At 39.3% G+C, this 14941-nt stretch overlaps 1 protein-coding gene across 3 annotated transcripts in view; it reads right to left on the reverse strand.

The window, feature by feature from the left end:
- LOC105493942 (chloride voltage-gated channel 5) overlaps positions 1-14941 on the reverse strand; it is a 164312-nt gene that overhangs the window by 143503 nt on the left and 5868 nt on the right. The gene's annotated exons all lie outside the window — the stretch shown is intronic.

Consider the following 14941-nt stretch of genomic DNA (forward strand, 5'->3'; position numbering starts at 1 on the left):
AGTATCATCCACCCTATTGGGGAGCTAAGATAAACATATAAGAAAGTTAAACCATAATAAAGAAGTTAAATAACAGCTGAAGACGATGGCAGAAAAGATGTTATAAAGCTGGCATTACAATTTATCTGGCAACTAGTTAAAGGTAGTAACAGAAGCAGGAGTTCAGAAGGGGGTGATAACATATCACATGATAAATATTATTACTGTTTTGCAATATGATATAAAAGTGGTTGTATTTAACACTAGGATGCAATTTCACATTATTGAGCATAAGCACTCAAACTTTGAAAATGTGGAGATAAAGAAGCATTCAATCTGTGCTAGTTCATGGGGCTTTTGTAGTGGGAGACAACATTATGTTTTAAAGATGAGTAAATCTGGGCAAGAAAGGGTTAAATAATTTGCTCATGATTACAAGTCAGTAAGTCAACTATACTGAGAAGCAGATTTTCTCTTAGTTTAGTACACTAGTGAAAACACACGTTATCTTTCTAAGTTACCTTAGTGGCTACTTTTGGTTAACAAAATGTTTTCATTAAAATAATTTGAAATCCTACATTACCTTTTACTCTTCTTCTCCATTCAAAGTTGCCCAGTAGTCTAACTTTGTCATTTATTCCTTTGTGCTTTGTGATATCTCTTACATTTATCACTTCCTTTAAATTCCAAAGTTAACATCTTATATACAGGTCCTTAGAATGTTCTACACGAATCTTATTCAGCAATCTCTTAACTCATCACCCCAATTCCAGTCCTTCCTTTCCATCCGTCCTGCATAGTTGTGACTATGACAGTTCTCTGCTCAAAGCCCTTCAATTGCACCCCACTGTATATGGAATGAAGTATGAATCTTTTAGTTTTGAAGCCAGGATTGGATTCAAATCCTAGCTCCACCAATTCCTAGCTATGTGATCTGTGGCCTCATTTTCTAACGTGTTAAATGGGAATAACAACAACTGCCTCATAGGTCCTGGTTTTCCTGAGCCCCTGTTTATTCCTATTCCATCTGATTAGTACTCCACTCTCAAAAGTGTCCTCGTTTTGACAATTAAATCATTTGGTCAATAAAGCATTGTTACAAAGAGTTAATGAGACAATGTATATAAATATAACAGGTCTGGCATGACACTTTCAAGTTCCCTCAAATGTACCTGGTACTTTGCTGGCTGAAATCATATCTCTGACATCTCCAGCTATAGAAGAACCTACCCATACTGCATGGTCTTCCCCACATGCCACCTCCTCACCTTTGTCTAACTTCTGTGGTAGTCCATGACTCTCTAACCATGTCTCTAACATAAGCTTGGGTTATGGTTATTAGTGCACATGTTTTAACTTCCTCAGAGACTAGCTTTTGGAAGGACAGTATCTGCTTCTGAATCTTCTTAGTCCCACACATAATACCTAATAGTGTCTTCCACACAGAAGATACAAAATCACTTATTTAAATTTAGAAAGAAAACAGAATTTTGGCTACAGAATTGTACTTCACTTACCCACAGGCTTTATTCAAGCCTCTGCTTTCTTACTCCCTTGAAATCATTTCACTTGCTCATTAGGGCCACAGCAATAGTACTCTAATAGGAAATTTCCTTCTTTCACAGCTGGCCATTACCTTGATTGATTGGGGGTGGCAGTGAAGAAGGGATTCTGGGAGCTACGGTCCTAGAAATACAGAATAACTAAAAGCACAGGTTCTAGAGGCAGACTGCCTCAGACTCAGGCTCTACCAGTTACAATTTCAGAATACGACCCAACCACTTTATGCCTCAGTTCCTATCTGCTACACCGTTACTGGAAAGATTAAATGAGATAATCCATGTAAAGCACTTTTAAAAGCACAATAGGCTGGGCATGGTGGCTCATGCCTGCAATCCCAGCACTTTGGGAGGCCAAGGTGGGCGATCACTTGAGGCCAGTTTGAGACCAGCCTGGCCAACATGGTGAAACTCTGTCTCTACTAAAAATACAAAAACTAGCCAGGCATGGTGGTGCATGCCTGTAGTCCCAGCTACTTGGGAAGCTGACGCATGAGAATTACTTGAACCCAGGAGGCAGAAGTTGCAGTGAGCCCAGATCATGCCACTGCATTCCAGGCTAGGTGACAGAACAAGACTCTGTTTCAAAAAAAAAAAAAGCACATGGTAAGTACTCATAAATGGTAGCTATTATTATTGGTTCTTTTCTCTTTCTTGACCTCAGTCAACTCAGAATACTTTATTATGGAGTAAGAAATGTAAGCAACATCCTCCATGCAGGGCAGTCAAGTACAGGCTTTGAGCACATACAAAGTCCAGCCCACTCAGAGCTCAGCATCTTCTCTGTCTTTCTAGGATGTCTGGTTTCTTCTCCCAATTCCTCCCTCCTTCATGCCTGGTCCAAGCTGGGGCCAGTTCTAACAGCTTCTGTGATCACCAACAAAGATAAGAATCTTTATGCCTCGTTCTCTAGGCATAACCTCCAGGTCCAGGTTCAACTGCAAACCAAATTCCAGGCAGCTCCTCATATTCTGGTTCCCACAACCAGAAAAAATATTGCAAAAGTTGCATTCTTTATGATTCCAGTCTTTCTACCCCTGATTCCAGTCTTTCTACAGCCTGAAATTACATAGCCTTTTCTTTTCTCACAATTGTTCCCATTACTCCAGTCTCTACCACCTGCCCGATTATATATCTTTCTCAATCAACATCCTAGAGTAAAACCTGTCTTGTGTTCTACCACCTATCTCCTGGCTAAAACCCCAAATGTTAGAGAAGGAGGGTCACTTAACACAGGATAGTGACTCTTGTCTCTGAACATCCACAACTGGGTGAAGGAACTCTTCATTATGCCAAACCAAGAGGACACTCTGACAGACAACCCTTTGACTTCTTGTGTCTCAGACAAAAGCCCTTTTTGGGGGGAGACTGAGCTAGAAGGGGCCTTAAGAATTTGAAGATTTAACTTAATCCAAACATTATAAGGTAAATATCAGGTAATTTATATCTTCTCTACTTCAAGCATAAGATTATACTTGCATTTTTCCTCAGGTCCTTAAGTAAAAAGCTCAAGAAACTGTAGCTTAGCATTCACTTGCAATATTTAAACAAATTGAACAAGAAAAACAGCTATCATTCTACACGTTGAAACATTTAATGTTTAAATTGTAGTCTGGAATACAATTACTATGCTGTTTAGGTATTAATATATCCAGAGATCAAAACTAATGACATGATTACAACTGTTTCATCAAAAAACTAATAAAGTAATTTTTACCCAATTTAATCTTACTTGTTTTCTTAGCATTATGCTTTAACAAAGCAACATCTCTCCTAAGTCCTCTGGCCACAGAGGTAGCTTTTAGAGGCCCTTGGTTTTATCAGAGTCAGCCTCCTTTGCTTCAGACCTGATCTCTCACCTCAACCACTAATATTCCTTTTATTTCTTAGTATAAATTGTTGAGGAAAGAATCTAGTGAGGTACAGTTTTTATTTAAATTTTAGTATTTAAAGGTTTTACAGGTTGTTGTAAACAAGTCAAGCAGTACAGAAAGGTGTCAAGTGAAAACTAAAATCCCTAGCCTCGCCACCTCTAATCTCCAAGGTAACTGACAACTATTTCTTGTGCGTCATCCTAGAAATTTTCTAAGCATATGCAAGAACACATATACACGAATTCTTATACAATACCTCCCTTCTTTGTGTTGAACAAGTGGGATCCTATAATATATACCATTCTGCACCCCTTTTTTCACTTAAAAATTTATCTTGGACACCATTCCCTGTCACTATATGTATACCTACTTTACTGTTTCATTTTCTTATTTGAGACAGGGTCTCACTTTATCACCCTGGCTGGAGTGCAGCGGCACATTCCCTGCAGCCTCAAACTCCTGATCCCAAGTGATCTTTCCACCTGAGCCTCCTAAATTGCTGGGATTACAGGCGTGAACCACCACATCCAAGCTACTTTACTCTTTTAAATGAAATGAACAGCATACCATAGTATGTAAATACCATAATTAGCATAACCGGTCTCTCATGCTGTACATTAATAAGACTGTTGATAGTAAAAAAGATGGCAACAAGAAGGCAACCAACATCCTTGTAACAACTAACCTTTGTGCAGTTCGAGAATAGATTTATTGGGACAAAAGGTGTACAAGTTACATTTTGAGAAAGTCTTTCAAAGTGCCCTCTAATGGATTCTATCAACCTATATCCTACCAACAGTACACAGAGCTAGGCTTTTCAGTCAGTCCTCTGAAGTTCCTGCAGTTTAAATAGGGAACAGATATTTAACACAAAAATAGCAAAACACTGATCATTTTGTTACGTCTTTTAACAGTCTAGAAAACCAAGTGCCATAATTGGTAGCAACCACATCCTGATATGATTAGCCTTGCCCTTATCCAAATGCAAATTCAGAGGGTGCTATTCCTCAGTATTAATCTAGCTCCTAAATAATGAATTATATAGGTTGAGAGATTTAGAAGTAGATTTAGCACAGAAGAGAAAGCTATACTGCTCCTGGCACCACTACCCATAATTATCTCTAACACCAGGAGTGTCACATAATGGTGTGATATAAGGTAGTTTCCACTCACCCATAATTAGTTAAAGGCATTGATAAAAGAGACACATTGAATATGTAAGAACACAGTACATCAGCATATTCATGGCATGGGATGAACTAATTGAAAGATTTTGCTAGTTTAACAGAATATGGAGTTGGGGGGATGTGGTTCCTAGCGACAGTGAATATCTGTAAGCATCACTACATAGAATCTAGTGAATTATTTTGCAAAGCATCTTAGCATACCTTATCTCATTTCATCCCCATGGCAATCCTGATAGGAACACAAGGCAGTTATTACTCATTAAACAAAGATTCAATGAGCACTATATGCTGGGCACTCTCTGCCAGGTATTCGGTATAAGATGAATGAGATACTCCTCACTCATTCACTGGTCACTCTGCCATATCCAATCTATCTCCAAGGCCTTCATGTTACCAAGTTAGGGTACTTGGTAACATGGCCTACAAAACCCTGTATGACCTGTCCCCTGCCCATCTTTCCAATTTTATCACATGTCCCTTTATGCCTCATTCACTATGGTCCAGCTGCAATGGACCATGCTGGGAAAGGACCCAGGGATTCTTCCCACCTCAGGGATTTCCACCTTGTCTCCTCTGCCTGGGATGCTGTTCCCCCAACTTTTTACCTGGATAACTCCTCCTCATCTTTCAGGTCTCAGATGAACTTGTCACTTCCTCCCATTCCCTTCTTCTCTCTATAAATTCAGTCTCTACTATTCTTTTTCATAGGACTTGACTTTTCTAGCACTCACAACACTTTATAAGAAAATAGCTGTGTATTTATTTGCACTCCAACTCCCCCATGAGACTGCAAGGCTTAAGAGGGCAGGGATCATGACTTTTGTGTTCACTGCTATAACCCCAGCATCTACCCAACACAATGCCTGCCTGGCACAAAGCAGACGTGAGAACAAAAATATTGAACAAGTGCAGTCACTGCCCTCAAGGACCATACAATAGAGCCAGAGGCTAATTTTACCAGAGGATGGGGGAGGCTTCAGGAAAGCTCATGGCTGAAAGGTAAGCAGGTGCTTGCTAGGAATGCTACCTACTGAAATGATCTAGGCCAGCAGGGTCGGACTGCAGCTAAGGGGGAGCAAGAAATGTATGGTGTCTCTTAGAATTTGGGCTTTGACATCTGGGTCCACAGTGGTATAATTATTCAATACAGAGAAATGTAAGATAAGGAAACTCTATTATTATTACGTATTACTGGGGTACAGGACCCAAGGAAAAGAACAGCTTGACAGAGTTGAGAATTTGGATGGCAAGAACTCTCTTGCCTACCTGTCTCTCACCATTCTCAAAGCTAAATAGGAAAGATCATTATTTCAACCTGGGAATATTCAGTGCTGAGTCACAGGTGGCCACAAGTAAGGCCAGACCAAAGGGAGGGCAGTGGAAGGACCAGAAGATTTAGCATAGACAGAGCCAGGGTTTTCTTCTGCATCTGAACACGTTTTTGGCCAGAAGATGTCAACAATGTAACTTATTGTGTTTATCTTTTGGAGGGAGGGACACAGAAGAAAAGAAAGAGAAAACTTCAGTGTCTAATATCTCACATGCCTAGTAATATCGATTTCATTTCCACTGGATGGTCCCTGTCCTGCATTTATTTCTAATTGCTCTATGTTTTAATTTCTGGGTTGTTCTATGTTCCTCCTGGATGTAGTCAGGGCAGAAATCCTAAATAAATATAATAAAATGCCACCTAATGCCAGAATGGTATTGGGTTGAAAATCATCAAAATATAACATTATTAAGGGAGATACTTCATACTATTAACTCCTCAACAGCTTCTTTGACCTGACCATGGGTCTATAAATACTGGGTAGTTAACAGAAGGTAGGAAGGAGAAGAAGAAGAATCTGGCATTTGTAGCCACCAATAGTGAAACTTTCTAGTCCCGCCTCCCCCAACCCTTGACACACAGAACAGCATTACATGAAACAGGAAGCTGAATCATAATTCTGGTTAAATAATAAGAACTTACAGTTTATTTCATAAGCTAACATAGTGAAAAGGGGAAAAAAAACATCCTGGAAGCCTCAATGAAAAACCTATTTTTGAGGGGAGAAAAAAAAACTACACTTTTCATGGTAGCAATAAAGCATAGTAGGAAAAGACTAAGATTCAACAGAAAACTGTAAGATACCCAAGCCTGGGGAAGGCAGTGCAATGCAGTAAGACCAAATAGGTAGACAGACTGACAGAGAAAGAGCGGGCTGGGCAGCATTGATTATCAGGAGCCCCAGGGTCTAATCCTGGCTTTGGGTACGATGTGACAGCTATGTGGCCTAAAATAAGTCTCACTGGGCCTCAGTTTCTTCCTTTGCAAGATTATACATCTGAAACAGATCACCTCTGAAGACTCCTTCCAGTTTAAAAACATCTCTTTCATAATATACCTAATTTTATTTTTCATGCCAAAACTTATCAGAACAGCTATAATGGACCAGGCATTTTGATGACTGACTCTCATCTAGAAGCATGTGCAGTAAATATTATCATAACCTTTCACATATTATAATAGTAAAGGCCAGCATTTGCAAGTGCTTTGCTGCATTTGTATTCACTCACTATATCCTCCCAATAATCCTGAGTAGGTATTAGTATTAACCCCATTTTACAGATGAAGAGGGTAAGACACAGAGATTAAATAACCTGCCCAAAGTCACATGGCTAGTAGTGACAGTCAGGATACAAATCCAGCGAGTCTGTCTCCAGACATGACACTTGACCCCGGATGTGACAATTGAGGCTTTTGGAGTTTAAATAACTTTGGTTACCAAATGGCAGACCTGAGTTCAGATTCAGGTTATCGCACTCCAAGACCTGTGCTCCCTCCACAACTGCGTGCTTGGGAAAGAATAACTGACTCTTAGAGAATAATTTTTTGAAAGGTTGTTTTCGTTTACCCTCTATGCAATGCCTTCCATCAGAATCCATCCCCCACCAATTTCTCCCCCTTGGAGAGTTATGGAAAGGCAAAAGGCGAAGAGAGACAAAGAACTCATTTCTTTTTAAAAATTATTTATTTATTTATTATTTTAATTGACAAAGAACTTGTTTCTTGAGTACCTGCTATAGGTGAGGCACTGTGTCAGATAGAGGAAAAGGGGATGGGGGTGTGGGCTGCCTGCTTCTTTATTCCTGCTCTAACAACCTGACTTTCTTTCAAGAGTTACCTACTTTTGTTTCGGTCAACAGGCAGGACCAGATGGCTTCTCTTAGGTGATAGTGGTCCAATTAGCAAGCCACATGGCCACCCAGATTTCACACTGAAGCTTTCGTCAATTCACTGACTGCTTTGTGAGGCTCCCTCTTGCTCCCCACCCCCCATGTGTTAGCTAAATCACCAGAGTGTTTACAAATACACTGCAATGTGCCAAAAAAAATCTGCACAGTCAAAACATATACTTCCTTTCAATTTGAAGAACAGTTTCTCGTTGCAACTATTTTATTATGATTTTCCTCTGCCTTATTTTCACACTTAGCCTGATGTATATTTTGCCACCTCACCTTATTCTGCAACCTCTACATTAGATGCAGTGTAATTTCCCATCTTTTGCACATCTTCCAAAAGAGTTTTTTGTAGTCAATGGGAGAGACAGTGAAAAATTACAAGAGTACTTGAGGAAGTATTAATAGCAAAACTCCTGTTCTAACCAAACCCTCAGGGGCCTGGTTTCTTCTCTTTTGCTCTTCTGTTGGAAGGCACAAGGGCACAGAGTGACTGAAGCAGTTGTCCAGGGGGCCACACATGCTGTGCTCCTTGCTGCCAGGTACTTGTTGAGAGTCTACTGACTCTTATATCTCATTTTCAAATCACTTGTTTTCTGGTTATAAAAGTTATAGACATTCATTGTATAAAATTTGAAAGTAAATAAAAGTATAATAAAAGGAAGATAAAAGTAACTGTATCCTATCACCTGGAGACAGCCAGTGCAACAACTTTGGATCATTTCCTTTCTTTCTGTATTTATCTTCACTTAATAGGTGTATATGCAACATGTAAACACATAGAGATACATAAACCCACACTTGAGTTAAAAAGAGAGAGATGGGTCCAGGCATGATGGCTCACGCCTGTAATCCCTGCGCTTTGGGAGGCCAAGACAGGTGGATCGCTTGAGCTTAGGAGTTCGAGACCAGCCTGGGCAACAAGGCAAAACCCTGTCTCTACAAACACTACAAAAATTAGCCAAGTATAGTGGTGTGTGCCTGTAGACCCAGCTACTCAGGAGGCTGAGGTGGGAGGATTGCTTGAGCCTGGGAGTTTGAGGTTGCAGTGAGCCAAGATCCTACCACTGCACTCCAGGTTGGGTGACAGAGGGAGTCCCCACAGCATCAGTCTTGTTTTTTATTTTTTTGTTTTGTTTTGTTTCTTTTTTTTTTTTTTGAGACAGGGTCTCACTCTGTTGCCCAGGCTGGGGTGCAGTGGCAAGATCATAGCTCACTATAGCCTCAATCTCCTGGGATCCAGTGATCCCATGTCGGCCGTCCGAGTAGCTGCGATGACAGGCGTGCACCACCATGCCTGGCTAGTTAGCGAAACTCTGTCTCAAAAAAAAAAAAAAAAAAAAAGTTTTATTTTAGTAGAGACAGAGTCTATGTTGCCCAGGCTAGTCTTGAACTCCTGAACTCAAGCAATCCTCCTGCCTTGGCCTCCAAAAGTCCTGGGATTACAGGTATAAGCCACCACACTCAGCTAGTCTTTATTTTTAATGGCCAGATATTATAATGTTCAGAACTATCATAATATACTTACATTCCCCTAGTATGAAAACTATGTCTTCAGTTTTTTCACTATAAATACCTTAGTATATAAAGCTGGGTACATATATCTGATATTTCCTTCAGAAATTATACTTTTTAAAATTAACAATCCATGTTATTTACAGAAAAATGGAAAGATACATGTAAGCAAAAATAAAGTCAACTATAATTTCTTTTTTAAAATACTTTTGTATATATCCTCTCAGACTTTTTTTTATATTATCCATACATGGACACAAACACATAAATTAAAATAGGATCACACTATTAATAATTTTTAAAAAGCAACAATAATAATAGTTACTATGTATTGAGTACTTACCACATGACAGGCACTGTGATTTTCTCATTTAATCCCTTCAACAATCCCCTCAACAACTGCTCGGCTTTCTCAAACTTGTTTGCACATTAGAATCACCTGGGGAACTTCAACAATACTGTTCTCTTTCCCATCCCCAGAGATTCAGATTTAATTGGGCTGAGTGAGGCCTGGGCTTGGGAAGTTTGGAAAGATCACCAGGTGATCTTTGGGCACATTAGATAGGAACTGGTAGGTTAGCTACTATTTTATCCCTATTTTACTGATGGGGAAATCAAGGAACACTAAGACAAGTAATACACCCAATAGTACGCAGCTGATAAAGGTGTAGCTGGGATTTGAATTCAGATTTAAGCCCAGAGTCCATACTTTTAATGACAGTTGACCCTTGAACAATACGGGTTTGAACTGCACAGGTTCACTTACACGCAGATGTTTTTCAACCAAATGCACAGATGAAAAATGCCGTAATCTCAGAATATGAAACCCACGAATATGGAAGGCCAAATTTTCCTATATGCAGGTTCTGTAAGGCCAACTGCAGGACTTGAGTATGCTAGGATTTTAGTATATTTGGGGTCTTCAAATCCCCCGAGTACATGGAGGGATGACTGTATCGACAGTTGGAATCTGCTTTACCCTGCTCCCCCACTCCCTGACCCCTGGGTTTAACATTATGTCATGAACCTATTTCTATGTTACTAAATAGAACTCTACATTATTATTTTTGGAAATTACCATATTCTGTTGTATAGATGCATCAAAATGCAAGTGTTTTCAATTTTTCCCATTATAGAAAATGCTACAATTAATATCCTTATTGATATATCTTTGTGCACACCCTTAATTACTTCCTTAGGATAAATTCCAAGAAAATGAATTGCTGGGTCAGAAGGTAAACATATTTTTTAAAGCTTTTAATAAATATTGCCAAACTGACATTCCCACCACGAGTGTATGAGAACATCTGCTTCCTTGCGTCTTTGCCAACAGTGAGTTCTGTCATTCCTTTTTAATCTCTGCAAATTATACTGGAGAAAATGGTATGCCATTCTAATTCCCCTTTATTTGACTACTGCTGAGATACATGTTTACTGGCCATTTGCATTTCTTCTTTGATATATTTCCCTTTGCACATTTTCCCTCGACCTTTGTACATTTTTCTAGTAGAATATTTGTTTTTTCTTATTGCCCTGTTAAGTCTTTGTGTTACAGATAATGAATCTTGCTGCAATTGTTTTTGTTTTCTCATTAACTTTATTTATGGTTTGTGCAGAAATTTTAAATTTTCATATAATTGATTATATTAATCTTTTTCATTATTCTACCTTTGATATTATGCACACAAATATCTTCCCTATCCCCAAGATTATATACATAGTCTTCCATATTTTTTTAGTTCCTTTATCATTGCCCTCTCTCAAAAAAAAAGAAAAAACTATCTATTGCCGTAGTTCTAAAACAGGATTGCAATGCTCAGGTCTTAAGACTGAATCACAATTTGGGGGAATGGGGACCTGAGTAGGAATATTTTTTAAAGCACTACAGGTAATTCTGATGCCCGCTCCTCTATTAAGAAACATTATATTAACCCTTCTAAATTTATGCTGTCATTTTTTCCAAATTACTTCAGCACACGTGTTAAATAAATCATTTCATTAATTTGAAGTGCTACCTTTATCATGGTTGATAAGTTCCATGATAGTAGAGACCATACCTGTTTCCACTGACCATTGCGTTTCTAGGGCCCAGCAGAGTGCCTGCTGTACAACTAGTGTTCAATAAATGTTAATGGAATAAATAAATAACACCTGACAACACAAGTCTGCAACTTCAAACTGACTGGAGGTTATTAATGATAACCCTGAGTTATCAAAAATATTAAATTATGCTCAGTACACTGTTTAAAGTGGCCAGAAAAATATATTAGAGGGCTCCATTAAGTGAAGTCAAAATAACATTGGCCCCATTTAAGAGGTATGGGAATTCAGATCAAATTCTCCACGGAGGAACCAGACAGCAATGAGCCAAGAACCTGAGATTTGGGTTCCTGTAGTCCTTAAGGTTCCTCAACAAGCTCTAGAGACTGACTCAGAAGCTTCCTGGAGCTGAGAACAGACTCACGCATTCCCTCTTCCATGAGCCCACAGAAAGAATACTGGAATAGGGAATTAGGTGACCTGGATCTTTTTTTTTTTTTTTGAGACAGAGTCTCGCTCTGTCACCCAGGCTAGAGTGCAGTGGCGTGTGCCAGCTCTGCCTCCTGGGTTCACGCCATTCTCCCGCCTCAGCCTCCCGAGCAGCTGGGACTACAGGCGCCCGCCACCACGCCCGGCTAATTTTTTGTATTTTTAGTAGAGACAGGGTTTCACCGTGTTAGCCAGGATGGTCTCGATCTGCTGACCTCGTGATCCAGCCCCCCGCCCCGGCAAAGTGCTGGGATTACAGGTGTGAGCCACCGCGCCCAGGCGCTAGATGTTTTCTAAGGATCTTTTCAAGTCTAAACTTCTATTTAAAGACCCAAACAGACAACCACAGGACAGGGCGTCCGAGGACAACCTGAAATTACCTCCACAGAACAAGGTCCCTGTCACACCCCAGGTTATAGGAAAATAATAGTGACAGTAGTAATAACAGCTATTGCTAAATTTTACTGAGCACTTACTATATGCTAAATAATATTCTAAATGTCTTACTAATAATGGCACACACTTATATGGCATTTACTATGTTCCAGTAAATGTGATCTGCATATATTAGCTTAATTTGTCATCACACCAAGTCTATCAGGTGTTCTGCTTTTCCCCCTTTTCAAAAATTGATATATAATAGCTGTACATATTTTGGGGGTATATGTGATATTTTGATACATGTATACAATGTGTAATGATCAAATCAGAGTAATTGGGATATCTATCACCTCTAACATTTACCTTTTCTTTGTGTTAGAAACATTCCAATTTTTTTCTTCAAGACATTTTGAAATATATAATAAATTATTGTTAACTGTAGTCTCCCTACTGTACTATTGAACACTAGAACTTTTTCCTTCTCTCTAGCTGTATGTTTATATCCATTAACCCACTTCTCTTCCTTCCCCAACCTCCTTCCCTTCCCAGCCTCTGGAAACCACCATTTGACTTTCTACCTTCATGAGATCCACATTTTTTAGCTCCCACATATGAGTGAGAATATGCAGTATTTATCTTTCCATGCCTGGCTTATTTCACTTAACATAATGACTTCCAGTTCCATCCATGTTGCTGCAAATGACAGGATTTCATTCTTTTTATGGCTGAATAATATTTTGTTGAATATATGTAACACATGTTTTTTATCCATTCATCCAGTGATGGACACTTAGGTTGATTTCCTATCTTGGCTATTGTGAGTAGTGCTGCAATAAACATAGGAGTGCAGCTGTCCCTTCAATACTGATTTCCTTTCTTTTGGCTATATACTCAGCAATGGGATGAGTTATATTGCTATCTCCATTTTGTAAAGGAGAAAACTTGCACACAGAGGGATTAAGTGACTTGCCCAAGGCCTCGTAGCTACCAAGTGACGGAACCAATGGAGTGGAACTCAGACCCACACATATAACTATCATACCACACTGCTTCCAAACTATCATCGTATTTTGCTGGTTACTTCAGAGGTTACCCAAAACAAGGGATAAGCTGCAGTTACCCAAATAGCTTACTTATACGGAACACTCCCCTCTTCACTAATGCTGGAAAAATGAGGTTTCACTTCAATGTAATTTTAAGCACATCTGATTTCAGGACCTGGGCTTGCAAAATACATTATTTACTATGAAAATATGACATTATGATTAAGAGTTGTTAAACATTAAAATGTGTTTATTATAAAATAAATCATTAACTAGTAATGACATTTCCATTAACTACAGAGAAAAAAAATACAAGCTCTTTATGCACCATTAGGGACAAAACTTTAGATCCCCATCTGTGCCAACCTCAGTTCTGTACTTTCAAAACTGTCTTTGAAACATCAACCTGACAGCCCACAGGTGTCTCAACCCAAACAGGTCATCCAAATTCAGTGTACCATCCCCATGCCCATCAGCTGCCTCTCATGCTCCCCATGCCAGAGAATGGCACCAGTGGCCCCCAGGCACCCAAGCTGGTAGTTAATCCAGGCCCATTTCTTGCCACATCCACTCACAGAATATTCTAGAATCCCATTCTCTCTAACCTTTCTGCCCCTGCTTCTGTTCAGACCCTTACCATCTCTCCCCTAAACTATTCCAGAAACCTCCTGACTGACTCCTAGTTTTCACCATTTCCAGCTCAGCACTGCTGCCAAAGTAATCTTTCTAAAACAAAATCTGATTATGTTACTTCCCTGTTTAGAATCTTTGTCTTCAGGATAAAGTGTAAAATCCTTCCTAGAACATACAAGGCTCTTTATTATCTGGCCTCCAACTACCTTCCCTGCTTCGTCTGAGGTCGTGCCCCTACACATCTCACATGAGGCGAACAGAGCAACTTGGAACTTCCCAAACAGTGCTGCTCTGTCTGCCCAGAATGCAATTCTCTCATTTGCCCATCTGGCAAACTCCTACTCATTTTTTTAGACCAGTTCAAAACTCAGACTTCATCAAGCTTTTCTCGGGGCTTCCCTTGCTTTTTGTACCTCTCTATTCTAACTTATTCAACGTGGTGAAATTATTTGTTTATGTGTCTGTCTTTAGATGACAAGGAATCTTCTAGCATCCTGCAACTTATTCATCTCTGTATTTCGCTTGTTGAATGAAAGAATGTCTCAGGATTTAAGCAAGAATATCCAAACTGCTCTTGATAAATGCCCATTGTGTGAGTCAAAGCAAGCATACAGGCCAAATCCCGTTTCCATAAATGTCTTCAAATTGATAATCTTTATACATGGAAACTACTTGTTACATTTGTGTGCCTACATAAAGTCACAACCAACACAATGAAACATTTTTAAAAGATACATCAGACCACCAACTAACCAACCTGCTGAATATTTCTAGATATTCAAGCTATTTCATTCTACTCCATTTAAGTGGTCTTTAACTTTTTATGGGTCACAGGCCAATTTTGGTAGTGTTTGTCATCATTTCTTAAACCCACACTCACTTTTGATAACCATAAAAATCCCACATAACCCTGGAGATTCCTAAACCCTCCAAAGGGCACAAGCCTCAACCCCACTAAAAATAAAACATAATTTTGTATGTGGTAGGAATTCACAAGTTCATGAGAGATGTAATACATC

This window comes from Macaca nemestrina, chromosome X (genome assembly GCF_043159975.1).
Source record: "Macaca nemestrina isolate mMacNem1 chromosome X, mMacNem.hap1, whole genome shotgun sequence".
NCBI classification, from domain to species: Eukaryota; Metazoa; Chordata; class Mammalia; order Primates; family Cercopithecidae; genus Macaca; species Macaca nemestrina.